Raw genomic sequence first — 19,340 nt, forward strand, 5'->3', positions numbered from 1 at the left:
CAAGTTCAGCCTCAAAAAAAGAAATGTGGGATCAAGTAACATTGGCTGTGTCTGCGTGTGGGAATCATGTCAGGGACCGCACGAATTGTCGGAAGAGATTTGATGATATCAAGGCGAATTTAAAGAAAAAAATCCAAGCACAACGGATGCATGCTTCTGCCACTGGAGGTGGGCCGCCAGCACAAGCTCTAATCTTAACTCCATTGGAGGAGCAGATGCATGAAAAATTTCTTCCTGTCGTCGTGGAGGGTTTGCCAGGGGACAAAGATATCGGAATTTATTCGGCTCAATTTCCACCAGGTGACAAATGTTACTGTACTACGATGTCGTATGTTACAGTTCTTACCTATATTTCCGCTGCAACTTATAGTTTGTTCCCAATATAAGCATACCTACATATATATCTGTATATATGTCTCTCTCTCTCTATATCATCTCTCTCTCTCTCTCTCTCTCTCTCTCTCTCTCTCTCTCTCTCTCTCTCTCTCTATATATATATATATATATATATATATATACAATGTTCGACAAACCTATACATTTGCTCGCCCCGGGCGAGTGGATTTAACCCCCGGGCGAGTAAATATTGGCCCAAGCAGCACACGTTTGGTACTAGGTGGCGAGTAGATTTTTTTGTGTGGCGAGTAGATTTTTTGGTGATTTGTCAACCACTGTATATATATATATATATATATATATATATATATGTATATGTATATATATATATATATATATATCTCTATCTATATCTATATCTATATCTATATATATATATATATATATATATATATATATATATATATATATATATATATATATATATAGTTGTCCAAAAAATAAAAATAAATGTATATTGTATATGTATATGTAAATGTATATATATAAAACTATCCTGCTGGGCTGCAAACACTGCTCCACGGTCTGACTGCGGAAGCCTCCTTAGGTCAAAATCTTCAGGTGGTTTAGAGCAACGCGTTTCGTCGACACATCGACTTCCTCAGGCTCAAATTATTTGACCAAATTATCAGACCGTGGAGCAGTGTTTGCAGCCCAGCAGGATAGTTTTTTCTTCCTGCATCCCGGACGCGGGAAGGGCGCACAAAGCTGCTCAAACTCGATCCTGGACTGCGTGAGGAGGCCAGGGGTCCATTCTATATGTATGTGAGTCCCTTTGCTGTTTTAATTAATAAATGCGATTTCTTGTGAATATTTAACTGGAACCGTGCCTCACTCGTTTTTCTCATCACTCAACCCCTCCCCCCCCACGCATCATAACACCTGGGGGTGAGCCTGGCTGACGCCTGGGAGTTAGCACTGATTTTCGTGCTGCCCTGGATACTGGAGAAAACCCCCATTACGTGACGAATAGATGTGGATGGGTTAAATTTAACCCCAAAGTAACCAATTTCTACACCAGCTCACACAGGGCCGTGTGAGTATAGCCTTATAGATTATATATCATTTCCCCTAACCCTATCAACATACAGCTATATCTAGCTGGGAGAGGCACAGCTCACCCTCAAGGAGGTGATCACTAATTGTGGTTGCTTACACATGGCCGTGAAAGTATTATTATATTTACAACCTGCCCCCCACCTTTGGAACTACTGTCAATATTCATCACCATTATTATTGTATATGTCTTTCTAATCCCATGCTCCCCCATTGTTTGTTTGTTCCCATGTTTCTATAAGGGCTCTGGATTAACCCTTTTCTGGGGTTGAAGCTGAAGGGATCCTACTGTTTGCTCCAAGTATTTGTAAGAGAGCTATTGTCGAATTGACCGCTTTACTGTAAGCACACTTTTGTTTCTAATCTGAGGTAAGCGCCTGTTTTTTTGCACACTGACATCATTATGAGTCAACATACACCACTTGACCTGCATGAAGGGATTATGTGTAATGATCTTCCAAATAACACACACTGCAACCTTCTACTTTACAAAGCATTCAACATCTTTGCCCTATAGTTGAAAGCTGAATCTATGTTGGAATCTTTTTACAAACAATGGGTTAACATGCAATCCACAAAGCACACCCGCAGTCATTCTTTGTCACAGTAATGTTTAACATCACTGTGTTCTTCGTTATACTGTGTCTGTGCACACAAATGCATAATTCACTATTTCATGTATGTGTCGAAACATATATTTATATATATTATATGTATATATGTATATATTTGTGATAATCTATGATACACCTATAAACAGGCCCTTAATGCGTAATCAAGTCTTGCATGGAATATTGTCAATTCAAAGGCGAACATGAATAATTTCCACAAACAAATTGCGTTGTTTTATGAAAGCTCTTTTTTCGCTTCATGTAGTATAATGTGAGCATAAATAGGAACATGTACCATATGGTATTTAATTGTGTTCATATGTAGCTCACTTGTTATTTGTATTTCGCTCATGTACCGGTGTGTGAAACCAGCTTCAATTAATATGTAATCACAGCATAGAGGTGAACAGAGGGGGTGGTGTCGGGCAGAGAGCCAGATCACAGGGTCATGGTAGGGTCAAGTCTTGTGGGACGGCTTACAGGTGATAGAAGCAACTAAGAGGACAGGGTGGTGTCAAGTCTTGTGGGAGGGACTACAGTTGTTAGAAGCTGACAAGGTGAACAGAAGTTCATCACATTCATTAGAAATGGTAATTATCTCACTACTTTCACCCACCAGTCCACAATATATTAAAACGTACGTTAGTCATGCGTTCAGTCATTGTCACGATAGCTTGTGACAGGTTGTAATTTACACCAAAACTATATATAAATATATATATACCTGGGTTTGAACTGGGACGAGACTTAAGATATAATAAAGTGATTTTATTCCTTGATAAAGGTGAACACAGCAAATATGTACAAATAACAGGCAAAATATAGACACTTACTTAAAGATTAGGACAGAATGCCATCAGGCTACAGACTGCCACTTCTCCCATATTTCAGTTGACATCACAGCAATACATGCAGGACACATGCATAAAGACATTTGCATGAAGAACATTTGCATGAACAACATGAACAACAATGGGTAAAGGGTGGTTCTGACTTATATATCATTTTAACCCCCTCTTTCCCAGATACGGCGCCGTGCCGTCTAGTAAAATCCCCTTTGAAGCTTTTGAAGCTGACTTTGGGCTTTCAGAGTCCCGTGTGAAAAGTTACACTTACTCTGGTTAATTCCTTTTGTTCGTTGGGCCAAGCATAAGCAATTAGCAAATTGGTCTTTGATGACCAGGCTTGTAAATTCTAGCCTTTCCTGCTCATCACAACAGGGGTTCCTCAGAACTCAACCACAATTTCATATTTACTGCAAATCATTGCATAACTTCCGTTCCGTAATACACACAGTCAGGTGAGATATATTAATACATTCCGTGACACCTGACGCTCGCAGAGATACCCAACATTACAGTGTAATATGAAAATTAATAGAGATATTAATATCTGGAATTTAGCATCCGTTACATATACAGTGTTTAGACTCCAAAAGATGGGCTACATCCAACGGATACACATATGTAATTCTTATCATGTTCAGCCAAGGACATCCCATAATATTCTTATATTTAATAAGGTCACCCATTCAGATATCCTGTTTGGGTACTCCACCCCTACCCCCATCAATAAAACCTTTTGAAGTAGGCTTGTAGCTTCTCGCATAACCAACTAGGTCATTACCTGTTGATCCTTCCTGGGTATTGCATAGCAATACCCCTGTGAAGCCAGGCTCAAGTCTACCAGGATGTCCTATTTAGCATCCACCTGGCCAATTCACACCTCCCTATTGATATGCACTGGGAGAGAGGAAGCTTGCATATGCAAGTGAATAGACTCATATAAGTCAAACCATTTGGTTTCTGGTATGCATTACAAAGGCAGGCAGAGGCAATTTAGCATTTGGCCTGTACATTTCAAAAACTGCAGAAAGTCATTTTATCAAAAATATATGTCCCTCTTATGACAAAGTTATATTTTTAATATGGGTGTACTTGGGGGGTGACACGGAGGCTGTACCCCAAGGCTCAGGGTCCTGGCTTACTCCGTTACCAAATTACCAGTTTTCAGGTAACTGTTTATTCAGCACTGCATATAAGATTAACCCCTTAAGTCCCAGTGGGTGGGTTATGCAGACACTGACCCAGCAACAATACATTTTACACAGGGGAATAAGCATTTTCATGTTATAACAAGGGTTAAATCACATTTCTGGACCTCAGCCCAGTTAACCCCTTGTCTCCCTGGTGAGGTTAGAGGGGGGCCCTTGGGGAGTAACCCCGTTAATCCCGGGCCAAACCCTCACTATCGTCACAGTCATATATTATTGTAACGTTATAGATACGCCACCTTATCACACCAATACCATCTGTGAGCGACACACTGCATGTGTTGCTGAGTGTCAGCCACATTGAGCGCTACACCTGCTTCTCTTAAATGTTCAGACAGATCTCTAAACACATTCATACACATTTCCACAATTAGGTGCTGAATTCTAAGCAGAGTCAACTTTGCTTTCATGGTAGTGATGTACATTATTGTATCTATATTACTACCCAACATATGCAGTGTATGTACAACAGACCAGTTAATTTTATAACGCATTCCTGCATGAACATTGTATGTTGTATGTATGTTGTATGGTGTTTAAAAGAAATGTGCCGATTAGGTTCACATGTACATTTATGTTAAGATGGATAATATACAGATTGCCCTAACCATATCATTGTGATTTCGTTAGGGGATGCTGATATTTAGCCATAACTACTTCCACTACAGATACTTCATGTTAATTATGTACACATGACAATTGAATTCTGATGTTATTCTTCTATATAGTTGGTCCTGCAGCTCCTGTGTCACCTGTATCACGTGGCACTGAACACGTCTCCTCACCTGTCTCATCAAGGTCATCATCAAGAATGGAAGGGGAGTGTATGAGGTGCAGCCCATATAATGTGTACATTTGAAGCATTTCATTTGCCCTGCAAAATAAATGCCTTTCACATGTAATGAACTTCAGATCAGTTATTGTCACAGGAGATGTAGGGGCTTATGCAGAGAGAATCGAGATTTACTGGGAAAACGGCAATAAAATAGCCACAGATTTGGCGTAAATTATGGCCGTATGCTGAAAGCAGCTTTACCTTCTTTTTACAGATGGTAGCAAAATTGCCAAGTTTTTCTGGCGACCTGGAACACACCATATTATAGGGCAGAATGGCGCGTTCAAGCGCTTCGGTCCTACTGGAATACCACGCTATATTAGCATGGCGAGTTACAGGTTCTCGCCACGTGTTTGGCGAATTTTAAACTTCAGAAAACTGTTCTGCCGGATTTTAAAAATCACGCCATGTTCTCGGGAGGAAAAGGTTTTGTGCCGAGTTTTTTGGCCAGAAGATGGCGCGATTTCCATATCTATCCTCTCTGCATAAGCCCCGTAGTGTTTCATGACATGTATTGTGTCTTTTTCAAGTATCAGCTAGGAGTTGAGATGTTACAACAACCTTTAATTAATTCTTCTTTCACACTGACTCGAAACATCATTGTTACTTCAAGCATCATCTTTTAATTGGACACAAATAAAAAATTATGGAAACATGTTATGTGTTACACCAGGGGGGCGCAAACTTTTTTCCCTGCGCCCCCCTGATGGCTGTCCCCTCGCTCCCGCGCCCCCCCCAACCCCAACTTACCCGCGCTCCGGCGTAATGACGTCACGTTGCCATAGCAACGTGACGTCACATGACCTCGCGGCGTCATTTTGACGCCGCGTTGCCATGGCGCCGCAGGGAGGAAGCCGCCGGAGCCACGGTAAGTTAGGTTTACAGAGGCCCTGCAGCTCCCCCGGCACTTAATTTAAGTGCCTTCGGGAAGCGCGCGGGGCCTCTGTAAACCCCGCGCCCCCCGTCGGCAGTGTCGCGCCCCCCCTGGGGGTCACGCCCCACAGTTTGCGCACCTCTGTGTTACACTATGAGAACAACTATCATTATAGTGAAAACAAAGTGAAAGTTCCATGGCAGTTCATAATGTCTTTCTTTATTTGTAGAATCAGATGTTGCCGCTCAAGGACAAATTCACTCAAGTGACCATGAAGATGTTGACACTCCTGGATTAACCCAGCATTCAAGTCCTCCTGCTCGTGACACCTACTCAGCTATTGCAGCTTCTGAAGAACGAATCTTGGGTGAAGAAAATCGTCGCCATTCAGAAATGATGTCAATGCATGAAAGGATGATGTCACTGCATGAAAGGATGCATGAAAGGTCAATCTCTGAAATGTCACAAATAAAAAATGTCATCATCCAAGTTCCTAAAGAGATCCAAAATCTAAACAGGACATTATAAGCACTAGTTCTGAATGTAAGCCAAGCCAATCAGTTTAGGAGTACAGCAAGAGAACAACAATTCCACTTTACCCCATCAGAGGATGGATCTTTACATGCTGCTAATTTTTCTCCAGAGTCATCACTTCTTCATTCCCCACTTCTGGATGATACCGGTACAGTAGGTGCAAGTTCTGTGCAGGTCCCTGTCAACATCCAACCGCTTACATCATGTGTTCAAAATATGGAAATGACACCTACAAATGAGACACGCAAAAGAAAGTTTGGGCAACAATTACTAATCACCAGCTTTTGGAAGAAGACAAAAACACAAACACAAGAAAGTGTTCCACCACCACTGTTGCAATATTTGTCAAGTGTTTCACAACTGCCACAGCCCACACCCAGTGCCCTTGAAGTGCCACAGCCCACACCCAGTGCCACAGTACTGCCACAGCCCACACCCAGTGCCTCTGAAGTGTCACAGCCAACACTTAGTGCCCCTGAAGTGCCACAGTCCACACTTAGTGCCCCTGAAGTGCCACAGCCTACACCCAGTGCCCCAGAACTGACACAGCCCACACCCAGTGCCACAGAACTGCCACATGCCAGTACAAGTGGTAAAGTTAAGGCGAGAGTACTTGGCACAGGGAAAAGGCGAACACAACAGCCAACAAGCAGGCCTGTGACTCGCTCTCAAAAGGATAAACAAAAATATATAATCACATTCACTAAAAAAAATTGTGTACTGGTGTTGTTTACTGCAGACTCTTTCATGCATAGTGTATGTATGATCATGTACAGATGCTTGATAACATTCAAGTATGTCCTTGTACACATGCATGTTTATAAATGCTCACTGACTGAAAGAAGGCATATTTTATAACATATGAATATCTATTAATCATCAGTTGATTCATGGTAATACATTCTTACACACTTGGCATGTTAATGGAAGATGACATTCACTTAGCTCTTGTTCAAGATGAGATGTATGTGGGTTATTTTGGTAATGTAGATAGTTATTTCATGCTAATATTATTTACATAGAACTTTAAGTAAGTACACATATAACAGCATACATTTTAATGTTATGTTTTCTTGTGTCTTAACTCTGTAAGACATTACTTACCTTAATCTTCATTCATAGTTCATAATGTTGGCATGTGATCATGTATGATTTTTGGTTAAAATAACAGATCTGTAAGTGTGTATGAATATATCTGTAGTCTCTCTGTATCTCTATCTATATATGTATACACACACACACACACATTGTGTGTGTATATTAACTGATATATAAAGATATATATATATATATATATATATATCTGCCAGTGTTGTCAGCAAACAGGCCTTGTGTTAATGAGATATAAATGTTAGGACACTTGCTACAATTATGGTATCAGTATGAGTGAGCCCCTAATTCACTCAGCTGTATTGAACTTTGAATATTATTACAACAAGGCCTGCTTACACCCATCAATGCCTTTAGTTTTGCACTCTATATATAATATATATATAATCAGAATGAACAGTTCAGGCCTTCATGGCTGCAAAGAGGCCTTGTTTGCTGTTAAATACAACTTCTACACAGCTGAATCAATTAGGCCCTCAACCATACTGACCCAGTAATGTTATAAACTTTAATGAACTGTTAATATAATTACAACAAGGCCTGTTTGCACCCAACAAGGCCTTCAATGTAGCAGTATGTATATATATATATATATATATATATATATATATATATATATATGTGTGTGTAGAGGTAACCGTGGATATAACCACAGAATTGTAGACCAGCAAATTCACAAAGCCACCAGAATACCAAGAAGTGATCTCCTTGAATACAAACAGAAGGAGACAAGCGACAGGGTACCTTTGGTGGTCACATATAACCCACACCGAGGAGCCCTACGCAAGTCGCCAGGAAACTACAACCCATCCTCCAGGAAGATACAAGACTGCAACAGGTCTTCCCTGAAGCACCCTTATTATCAGTGTTCGACAATCTTATACATTTACACGCCCGGGGCGTGTGGATTTAACCCCCGGGCGAGTAACTATTGGCCCAAGCAGCACACGTGTTTTGTTTTTTTAAATTTTCCCTGCTCACGCTAAATTTCCCTGCTCGCGCTGGCTGGAAAAAAAAAAAACTCCCCCTACCTGACTGCTGATTGGCGCGCGCTCCCAGGCTTTGTGGGCGTGCGGCCAGGCTCTATATGAGCCCGCCCCCAACGAGCAGCCATTCTTTTCCCCATGGAGGATGGAGGACACAGTAAGTATTATTTGTGCCTTCCCCTACCTCCCTCCCCTCCCTGGCGCTCACCCCCCCCCCCCCCGCTTCCCCCGGTCCCGTATCAGAGAGCGCGGCGGTTGATGGGAGCGGGGGATGCCCCCTCATGTCCCCGCTTTCCCCCCCCGCTTCCCCCCGGTCCCGTGTCAGAGAGCGCGGCGGGTGATGGGAGCGGGGGGTGCCCCCTCATGTCCCCGCTTCCCCCCGGTCCCGTGTCAGAGAGCGCAGCGGGTGATGGGAGCGGGGGATGCCCCCTCATGTCCCCGCTTTCCCCCCCCCCCCCCCCGCTTCCCCCCAGTCCCGCGTCAGGGAGCGCGCCGGGTGATGGGAGCAGGGGATGCCCCCCGCATGTCCCCGCTTCCCCCCCTGCTTCCCCCCCGCTTCCCCCCGGTCCCGCGTCAGGGAGCGCGCCAGGTGATGGGAGTGGGGGATGCCCCCTCATGTCCCCGCTTCCCCCCCCCTGCTTCCCCCCCGCTTTCCCCCGGTCCCGCGTCAGGGAGCGTGCCGGGTGATGGGAGCGGGGATGCCCCCTCATGTCCCCGCGGAGCAGGAGATGGGCGAGGGGGGGGGGAGCGTGGTGGTGCTGGTGCTGGTCGCGGCCTTTCCAAAAGGTGTGTAGAGAGTGAGTGTGTGTGGGCATGGGAGAATGTGTGTGTGTATATGGGAGTGTGTGTGTGTGTGTGTGTGTGTGTGTGTGTGTGTGTGTGTGTGTGTGTGTGTGTGTGTGTGTGTGTGTGTGTGTGTGTGTGTGTGTGTGTGTGTGTGTGTGGGGGGGGGGGGGGGGGGGGGGGTGTATATATGTGTGTGTGGGAGTGTGTGTATATATGTGGGAGTGTGTGTATATATGTGGGAGTGTGTGTATATATGTGGGAGTGTGTGTATATATGTGGGAGTGTGTGTATATATGTGGGAGTGTGTGTATATATGTGGGAGTGTGTGTATATATGTGGGAGTGTGTGTGTATATGTGGGAGTGTGTGTGTGTGTGTATATATGTGGGAGTGTGTGTGTATATGTGGGTGTGTGTATATGGGTGTGTGTGGGTGTTAATATATGGGAGAATGTGTATGTGTGTATGGGAGTATGTGTGACACCAGAGGTACCCCTGCCCCGGTCAGTCACCCACCCCTGCCCCGGTCAGTCACCCACCCCTGCCCCGGTCAGTCACCCAGTCACCCCTGCCCCGGTCAGTCAGTCAGTCACCCCTGCCCCGGTCAGTCAGTCAGTCACCCCTGCCCCGGTCAGTCAGTCGGTCAGTCACCCCTGCCCCAGTCAGTCAGTCACCCCTGCCCCGGTCAGTCAGTCACCCCTGCCCCGGTCAGTCAGTCACCCCTGCCCGGTCAGTGAGTCACCCCTGCCCCAGTCAGTCAGTCACCCCTGCCCCGGTCAGTCAGTCACCCCTGCCCCGGTCAGTCAGTCACCCCTGCCCCTCTCTCTCTGGTCTCCCCCGTCTCCCCTCTCTCTGGTCTCCCCCGTCTCCCCTCTCTCTGGTCTCCCCCGTCTCCCCTCTCTGGTCTCCCCTCTCTCTGGTCTCTCTTTCTCTCCCGTCTCTTTCTCTCCCCTCTCTCTTTCTCTCTCCCCCCTCTGTCTCCTTCTCTCTCCTCTGTCTCTTTTTCTCTGTCCTCTGTCTCTTTTTCTCTCTCTCTCCTCTGTCTCTTTTTCTCTCTCTCTCCTCTGTCTCTTTTTCTCTCCCCGCACTCTCTTTCTCTCCCCTCTCTCTTTCTCTCCCCTCACTCTTTCTCTCCCTCTCTCTTTCTCTCCCTCTCTCTCTTTCTCTCCCTCTCTCTCTTTTTCTCCCTCTCTCTCCCCCTCTCTCTCTTTTTCTCCCTCTCTCTCCCCTCTCTCTTTCTCTCCCCTCTCTCTTTCTCTCCCCTCTCTCTTTCTCTCTCTCTTTCTTTCTCTCCCTCTCTCTCTCCCCCCTCTCTCTTTCTCTCCCTCTCTCTTTCTCTCCCTCTCTTTCTCTCCTCTCTCTCTTTCTCTCCCCTCTCTCTTTCTCTCCCCTCTCTCTTTCTCTCCCCTCTCTCTTTCTCTCCCCTCTCTCTCTTTCTCTCCCTCTCTCTTTCTTTCTCTCCCTCTCTCTCCCTCTCCTCTCTCTCCCTCTCTCTCTCTCTTTCTCTCCCTCTCCCCTCTCTTTCTCTCCCTCTCCCCTCTCTCTTTCTCTCCCCTCTCTCTTTCTCTCCCCTCTCTCTTTCTCTCCCCTCTCTCTTTCTCTCTCTCTTTCTCTCCCTCTCTTTCTCTCCCCCTCCCTCTCTCTCTTTCTCTCCCTCTCTCTTTCTCTCCCTCTCTCTTTCTTTCTCTCCCTCTCTCTCCCTCTCTCTCTTTCTCTCCCTCTCCCCTCTCTTTCTCTCCCTCTCCCCTCTCTCTTTCTCTCCCCTCTCTATTTCTCTCCCCTCTCTCTTTCTCTCCCCTCTCTCTTTCTCTCTCTCTTTCTCTCCCTCTCTTTCTCTCCCCCTCCCTCTCTCTCTTTCTCTCCCTCTCTCTTTCTCTCCCTCTCTCTTTCTTTCTCTCCCTCTCCTTCTCTCCCCCCCTCTCTCTTTCTCTCCCTCTCTCTTTCTCTCCCTTCTCTCTTTCTCTCCCCTCTCTTTCTTTCTCTCCCTCTCCCTCTATCCCCCCCCCTCTCTCTCTCCCCCCCTCTCTCTCTCTCTCTCCCCCTCTTTGTATCTGGATATCTTATTTACCCTATATATCTTAAGTGTCCTATAGTACACCAAAATAACCTATACTGCTTTCTTCCAGATCTGACTCAAGCTTCACACAGAAGACATCGGAACCCCCCCCTAACCCAGAAGACAGGTAGGGAACACATCCCCTCCAACTTATAACATTGCGGGAATGAGGTACCTGGACATTGAGGGACTGCGGATCAGGTAAGATCCCAGGAGGGATTGCTGCTTTAGATATTGTGAAGCGGGGACGTCCAGACACTGGTTAAGGTCATTCAAATGTGGCTTTTATTTCTAGATCCGACATTTACACACTTACACACTTACACACACACATACACACACATAACAAGGACTAATTGTAGTATAATGTAATAAATACATTTGTCAAAAACAAATGTTGTTCTGACTAGGAATTTATTAAATGTATTTTATTTATATATTTTATTTTAAAGCGGGGTTGGGGGTGGGGTTCGGGGCGGGGTTAGGGGCGGGACTAGGTGGCGAGTAGATTTTTGGTTGGGCGAGTAGATTTTTGGGTGATTTGTCGAACACTGCTTATTATCATACAGACAACCCCATCATGTCAAGAATATTATGGTGAGGAGTAAAGTATTCAGCAGTACAACTGAATGCGGGACGAAACCATGCCAGGACCCAAGATGCAAAACCTGCGAAATGCTCTACACAGCGGACAAAATACAAATACCACACAGGAATCAGGAATACAAAGTCAGAGGAATATTCACCTGTTCCTCCAGCAATGTCGTGTACCTCATCATGTGCATGAAATGCCCAGGGGGCTGCTACTACATAGGTGAGACAGGGCAGGGGCTAAACAAGAGAATGAACTTGCATCGCCACAGCATCACGCGCGGAACAAGAGACAGTCCTGTCGGCGAACATTTCTCTGACTCTGGCCATAAGATGAACGATCTGAGGGTTGCCATACTCAATGGTAATCTTAAAACACCGAAAGAGAGACGGTTGCATGAATACAAATTTATGCAACTGTTCGGGACACTTAGCGGTGGCCTAAACAGAGATCGAAATTTTATGAGTCATTACTGACACAAGTGAACTCTCATCCCATGAGCGCTAAAGGCCATGTCTGTACATACTGTGCTATATGTATGCACACACAACTGTCTCTTACACATACAGTAGAGGCAACGTTTATTCTAACATTTGCCGTAAACTAGCCGGGTTACATTCTGGGTATGTGCTGGGTATGTTCTGGGCTAGTTTGAGGCAAGTTTAAGGTATTTCTGCATTGACTAATGACCCATAGGATTAACACAGCAGGGATCCCTGGCAGTCCAATTCAGTTTGAATGGGACTGCCAGGGACCCCCGCTGTTAATCTGATAGGCCATTAATCAATGCAGAAATGCTGGGGCTAGTTTAAGGTAAGTTTAAGGCATGTATTCAGAATGTACCTGGGTGTTTCCTGGGTTTTTTGGGGAATTGCCACTGGTTTTTGTTTGAATAAGAGTTGCCTCTACTGTACTAATACTCCTTGTTATTCCATCCCTATACACCAATAGGGACCACATAGTATCCACACACACTTTTAGTTGTGCTACATTATACATTACCGCATAGCAGCAAAAAGGGAGACAGCACTCAGGTGAATGAAAATAAATGTATTAAATACAGCACATAACTCCAACGTTTCGATCCCACAGGGGGATCTTCCTCAGGGTGGTGCAACAGACACAGGACAACCTTGACAACCGGACCTGCTGATGCAGCATCAGTTTGTTTACATGCAATCACACTGACAGCTTGGGTTTGATCATGTGACTTGGATTCCCCAATAGGAGTACAGACATGGAGTTGGAGAATGATCTAATTAAATTGTATTATGCACAGCTGTTTTGTCGCCCGATGATGATGCTTTCTGATGATGTGGAGATGTTTATGTCACTTGGGTGTTGGGGTATATAAGTCACTCACTGTCCTGTGTCTGTTGCACCACCCTGAGGAAGATCCCTCTGTGGGATCGAAACGTTGGAGTTATGTGCTGTATTTAATACATTTATTTTCATTCACCTGAGTGCTGTCTCCCTTTTTGCTGCTATGTGGTAATGTATACTTTTATATATATATATATATATATATACACACATATATATATATATATATATATATATATATATATATATATATATATATATATATATATATATACACACATATATATATATATATACACACACACACATATATATATATATATATATACACATACATACATACATACACACACTATATATATATACACATACAATATATATGTAAATATATATATAAATATATATAGAAATAAATATATCTATATATCAAGAGAGAGACAAAGAGAGAGAGTCAAAGAGAGAGAGAGAGAAAAAGAGAGAGAGAAAAAGAGAGAGAAAGAGAGACAAAGAGAGAGATGTGTGTGTATGGTTAATTGTAGCTAAGTGTATGTAGAAATGTGTTCATCATAGCACTGTAGATGATTTCACACACATTGTTATTGTAATTAAAAGAGTAAACTTGTTTTGCACATTTTGATTGCCTAAGCCGAAAGTAAAGTTTCGATTCCTGTGAAAAGAGGGTGTCTTAGACAAAGAATTTCAGCCAATTATTGTAACAAATTTCTTGTGGGAGAAACCTAGGCGTATAACTGTTAGGTTGTATTATAACCTTGGAACAAACCGCTAAGATAACATGTAACTATTCACACATTCAGCAGACATCCGTATGCGTTCAACTTAGACACTGTACACTTGAAGAGAGAAGAAATGGCAGGAGCTTCCACATTGCACAGCCATCCACGTAAATCATACACATTTTTGATTTATGAAGCAATCGAGTCAACGCCACAGAAAAAGGCAACCGTGGGGGAAATCTATGACTTGATCCAAAACCAATATCCATACTACCAAGAAACAGCCAATCAAAGAAATTTTTAAACTTCTGTACGTTTCACTTTATCCGCAAATGAATGTTTTGAGCGTGTCCCTCATCGTCAAGCTCAACGATACGGCTGCTGGCAGGTTGCTTCATCATTTAAACTTACCATGGAACATGGAACATATCTTCTGTTAAATAGCATATTTTTGCCTAATACCAGTTACATTGAAGCCGCACAGACTGTCGCGTCTGCTGATATACCTGCACCGTCTATTCATCAAGACCAGATGCAAGATGGACATAACTACTATGATATGTATCCAAACTTATATGGCCAATACGAATGTGGAGGTGAAAACAACCAACAACTGTACGTACCTCCGGACGTCTTGTTTGAAGAAGCCACTGCAGATCCATATGACGGCCTCACAGAGATGTGTCTGATTCAGGATTCAACGGTTGCCTCAACCATGGATGATACTGTTGTGCCTTCCTGGAGCGAGTTGTTGCAGCCAAATCAGTTTTGACTTCTACAAGAATGGTAAATACAAATTTCGTTATGCCTTTACTCAAATTATATATGTGTACATTAATAATATACACAATCTGTTAGCCAAATGAGTGGATACAGCACAACATTGCAGACAGCCTTACATGTAGCGTTCGCAAATACATTATTTCCTATAACAATAGACTACATGACGAAACATTAGTACACATTGGTGACGGAGTCCTAAATCATAGATTATTATCGCTTTTAAAGTATCATTTCTAAATGTTACACTAACTGTAACACACACCTCATTGTTTAGCATTCAACATATAAAAACAATGTGTCGCCCACATATGACGTGGGAACGTGGTCATGTCCCAAGGCGTCCTTTAAAAGGTTACCGATGCAAGCCTCCCCCCCAACCAACGTGCACGTGTGAAACAGTATTGGCTGTGCCCATAGCTTATAGTTACGGTCAGTGCAGTGTGTCATGCGCGCGCGTCGGTGGGGCGGTGCGTGCACAGCGCTGGAGGCCAATGTTCATTCAGTGGGAGGGGTGTTTGCGTGCATTTCATGGTGCCTTAACATGACGTCACACGTATTTTGTTCGCTCATTGGCTGATCGTCCGTTTTGGCCGTGGCCACACGTCCATTTACAAAGTTTAGATATGTACGTGTGTAGAAGTGAATTTGTTTCGCTTCCATATCATAACTTTCAGCCATGGTATGCGTACTGCTAGCAGTACCATGGAGGGACATGTATTGAACGCACAGCGTACACATCTTTTTGCGCATGCGCTAAGACTTAATCCACACATTCGTGACGTGCGCGCGCAACAGACGTTGTGGGCGCACATTATTATGTATGCAGGCACCGGAACAAACATATCAGTAGTAATGCGAGCAACGCCATTTGAAACATGAGATAGTTCTGTTTCTTTAGTTTGATCCTTGCCGTTTAAACATATACGTAACTTATGCAATTGTGAATATCTACAATCATATAGAGATGTGTTAAGCGTTGTCATGCTGAAACATAGATAAATGTGCCATCTTTGAACATCATGTGTTTGCTGTATTTCACAGATGTCGAGGATGAATACATGGGACCAATGTATTATTTCAGATGGGCCAATCGTTATATTAGATGATTGTGCCGACTAGCGAACAACTATTATAATAAATATGTAACAATGCTTGCAATGATTGGTGCGCAGATTAACAATCACTACATAATGTTATCCTATTGTGCAAATATTTACTATGCACTTAATTATCATAATGATGTTGCTAAGCACTGATGTTAGATCTTATATTGATAAATTTTTAATTTCTACTAACATTATATGTATTGTCATGTGATATATGCTACCCACATTATCACTCAGCAAACACATTAATCTACTATATATTATATTCTCACGTGTGACTTGTCAAAGAATGTAAATGCTACATAACAACTCGTAGACATTGTATCTGAACGTACACAATAACAATAGGGAGGTGATAGAAACTTTTTACTCGTGTGAATGTTATATTATCACCTAGGTTGTAGTGCTAACCTAACATGCATGAGCTAATGAATGTTATGTACAGATCATTAAACCATGAACATTTGTGTGTACATTTCATTCACACAATGAACTATAGTTTACTGTTATTATTAAACGTTCAACACATACATAGCTAAGTGATGCCAATGATAAAAACAACATTATTATGTAGGTTAATATTATTTCTGGTAGAAATACATGCATCACACAAAAACTAAAACACACACACACACTATGTTGATGAAATGTGTGCGTATGTAAATGTATACTTCATTTATGTTCATATGTTGACAGTTGTTATAAAGGATCATGATCATTATGAATAAGTAACGTGAATGAAATAAAAAAATTCTTAACAACATTGTCATTGTGTTGAATGATTTATGAAAACTTGTGAATCCAAAGAACTATACTTTGGAATGGTGTTAACATTTTGGCACATGTAACATGTACGTCAAATCAACACACATCTTTCACTTATACATACACATATGACAATGTATTAATCAACATGAAGATGAAGTGAGAGAATAAATAATGACATACATTGCAATGTTTATGATGTTTACCACATTTGGGTCATTTCATACAAACATGCATTGAGTGTTAACATCGCTCATGTGCATGAATGGATGTTGTTACGTTGTCAAAATTACATGTTATGTAATGTACATAATGATTTTAAAACACACTGTACAATAATCACCAAGTGTAGATAAACGCACGGACACAATACAGAAAGGACATATTTCAATTGTCACAACTTTTTTATTACGTTCTCTTTATACATCCTCTAACTATACCTGTATCGAGGTTTGCACATCTTATTACAGATGTGAATTCAAATACATACCATGAGCAGTCCTTGGAGTGATATAACTTGAAAAAGAAAACATCAATGAATATAAATCATTGTCATGACATGTTCATTAAGGTAAGCAACACACAGAAGTGACACTTTTCTATGTGATATGAAACAAAATATTGAATATGTCAAATATGATCTTACATACACAATAGTCTACACATCATTGTGACACACATGTCACACTCCAAAAGAAAAATTGTATGTAACCATATTGCACTAGCTATTGGCTATCGACATAGTAGGTTTATTGTTTATGCATAACCAAAAATAGCATGTACAGAAAATATAGTTTTAGTACACATTATTCCCTCACGTACACACAACACATTTTATTGGTAAGAAGTATAATACAACCTGTTGATGAATGACATACCGGTGCCACATGCAATTGTCCACACAGCAGAGAACAGAAAGGTGGGAGAACCATATTCATCTGTTTCCTAAGTGAATGGTATTTGGACACATGTATTTATCATTACAATGAATTAATACAGCTATGTAGTACTATGAACATATATGTATTTGCTTACATGAAAAATATGTGTTTATCACATTTCGACGTGTCTCCACACCACAGGCTGTTTGCTCAGTGTCAGCTGCTAAATGTACGGGATGCTCCTCCTCCAAGCCCTGACGTATGTTGGTTTCTAAATTATGGCGGTGTGCCAGATTGTGCAAAATGCAACAAGCAATTACAATATCTGAAACTTTAGCAGGCTTATATTGAAGTGCCCCACCAGTTCTATCTAAACACCTGAATCTTGTTTTCAGAAGCCCAAATGTCATCTCTATGACGGATCTTGTAGATATATGTGCAACATTATACCTCTCCTCTGCTTCAGATTGAGGGTTTGCCACCGGGGTCAACAGCCACGGCCTAATTCCGTATCCTGAGTCACCTATAATCCATCGTGCACAAATATGAAACAATTTGTGTTAACATTATTACATACAACATTTCATAGAAAAACAAGAGTTGTTTGTTAACACATCATAATATGTACTCACCCACCAGCCAACCAGGTCCAAAATAGCCTTGTTCGAAAGCATGGAAGACTGATGAGTTTCTCAGGATAGAGGAATCGTGACTGGAACCAGGGAATTTGGCTACCACATGCATAATCTTCATTGTGGCATCGCATACCACCTGTACATTCAGGGAATGGTAGTGCTTACGATTGCGGTAAGCATGCTCACTCTGACTAGGCAGGATCAAAGCAACATGGGTGCAATCTATTGCACCCATCACACATGGTATCCCGGCTATGGCATAAAAGCCATTCCTCACTTCCAGCCATTCTGTGTACTCTGTAGGAAAATGAATATAATTCCTAGCGCGTCTATTCAGTGCACATAGAAACTGGGTAAAGGCCCGCGAGAATGTAGATTGTGAGACCCGCCCACTATGCCCACAGTTGTCTGGAATGACGCGGAAGCAAGATAATGTAATGAGCACAGCATTGTAACAAGCCCAGGGACTGCACGACCTCTGGCTGTCACAAAATCTAAATCTACCCGTATCTCTTCATAAAGAGATAAGATTGCTGCTGAACTCAAACGATACCGACTTATGATCTCCTCCTCACTCATCCCATCTAACATGGTTCTCTCCCTGTACAAACGTGGATGAGGCACAACTTCTCTCCTCTCTCTTCTCCTCTCATCTCCTTGCCCTCTCCCTCTCCTCTCCGCGTCCCTGTCCCTTCCTTGCCCTGTGACATCCTGTCCCTCAGCTAGCCTCTCCTCCAATAGAATCTTCCTCCGTCTCATGAACAATCGTATCATCTTCAGGTCTGTAGCTGTCAATGCGCAGGTAATTGCCCTCCTTTAAATACCTATGTTATGATGTCACGTGACTTGATGAAGTGCAAGGTGTTACATTAACATATCCAAGTTGTTAACTCCAAACGGGTATACAGTACGAATTAAATGGATTATTTATGTGTGTTCACCAGGCAATCATGATATTTGACAATGATGTAACGTTAAGCTTTGTACAAAAATTTATTCGCAAGTATTTATGGAATGTGTAATGCATGTACCACTTTTGAACGCAACACTAAGTCATCTCATTAGGATACAACCATGACATTGACGTTGAAAAACTACGTTGCAACATGTATAATTTCGCATGTTGTTGTCACATGTTCACATGAACTAATTCTAATGTATATATGCATAATTTAATGCCATCAGGATACATGCTATTGATTATGTTTCAATCATCTAAAAATGAG

At 42.6% G+C, this 19,340-nt stretch overlaps 1 long non-coding RNA gene across 1 annotated transcript; it reads right to left on the reverse strand.

Moving 5' to 3' along the window:
- Positions 1–6,028: 6,028 nt before the first annotated feature.
- LOC142491007 (uncharacterized) lies at positions 6,029–14,778 on the reverse strand. The gene is made up of 3 exons (XR_012800217.1): positions 14,568–14,778; positions 6,425–6,588; positions 6,029–6,248 (listed from the first exon to the last, which is right to left on the reverse strand). It is a non-coding gene; the product is annotated as an uncharacterized LOC142491007 (long non-coding RNA).
- Positions 14,779–19,340: the final 4,562 nt, after the last annotated feature.

Source organism: Ascaphus truei, chromosome 3 (genome assembly GCF_040206685.1).
Source record: "Ascaphus truei isolate aAscTru1 chromosome 3, aAscTru1.hap1, whole genome shotgun sequence".
Lineage (NCBI taxonomy): Eukaryota > Metazoa > Chordata > Amphibia > Anura > Ascaphidae > Ascaphus > Ascaphus truei.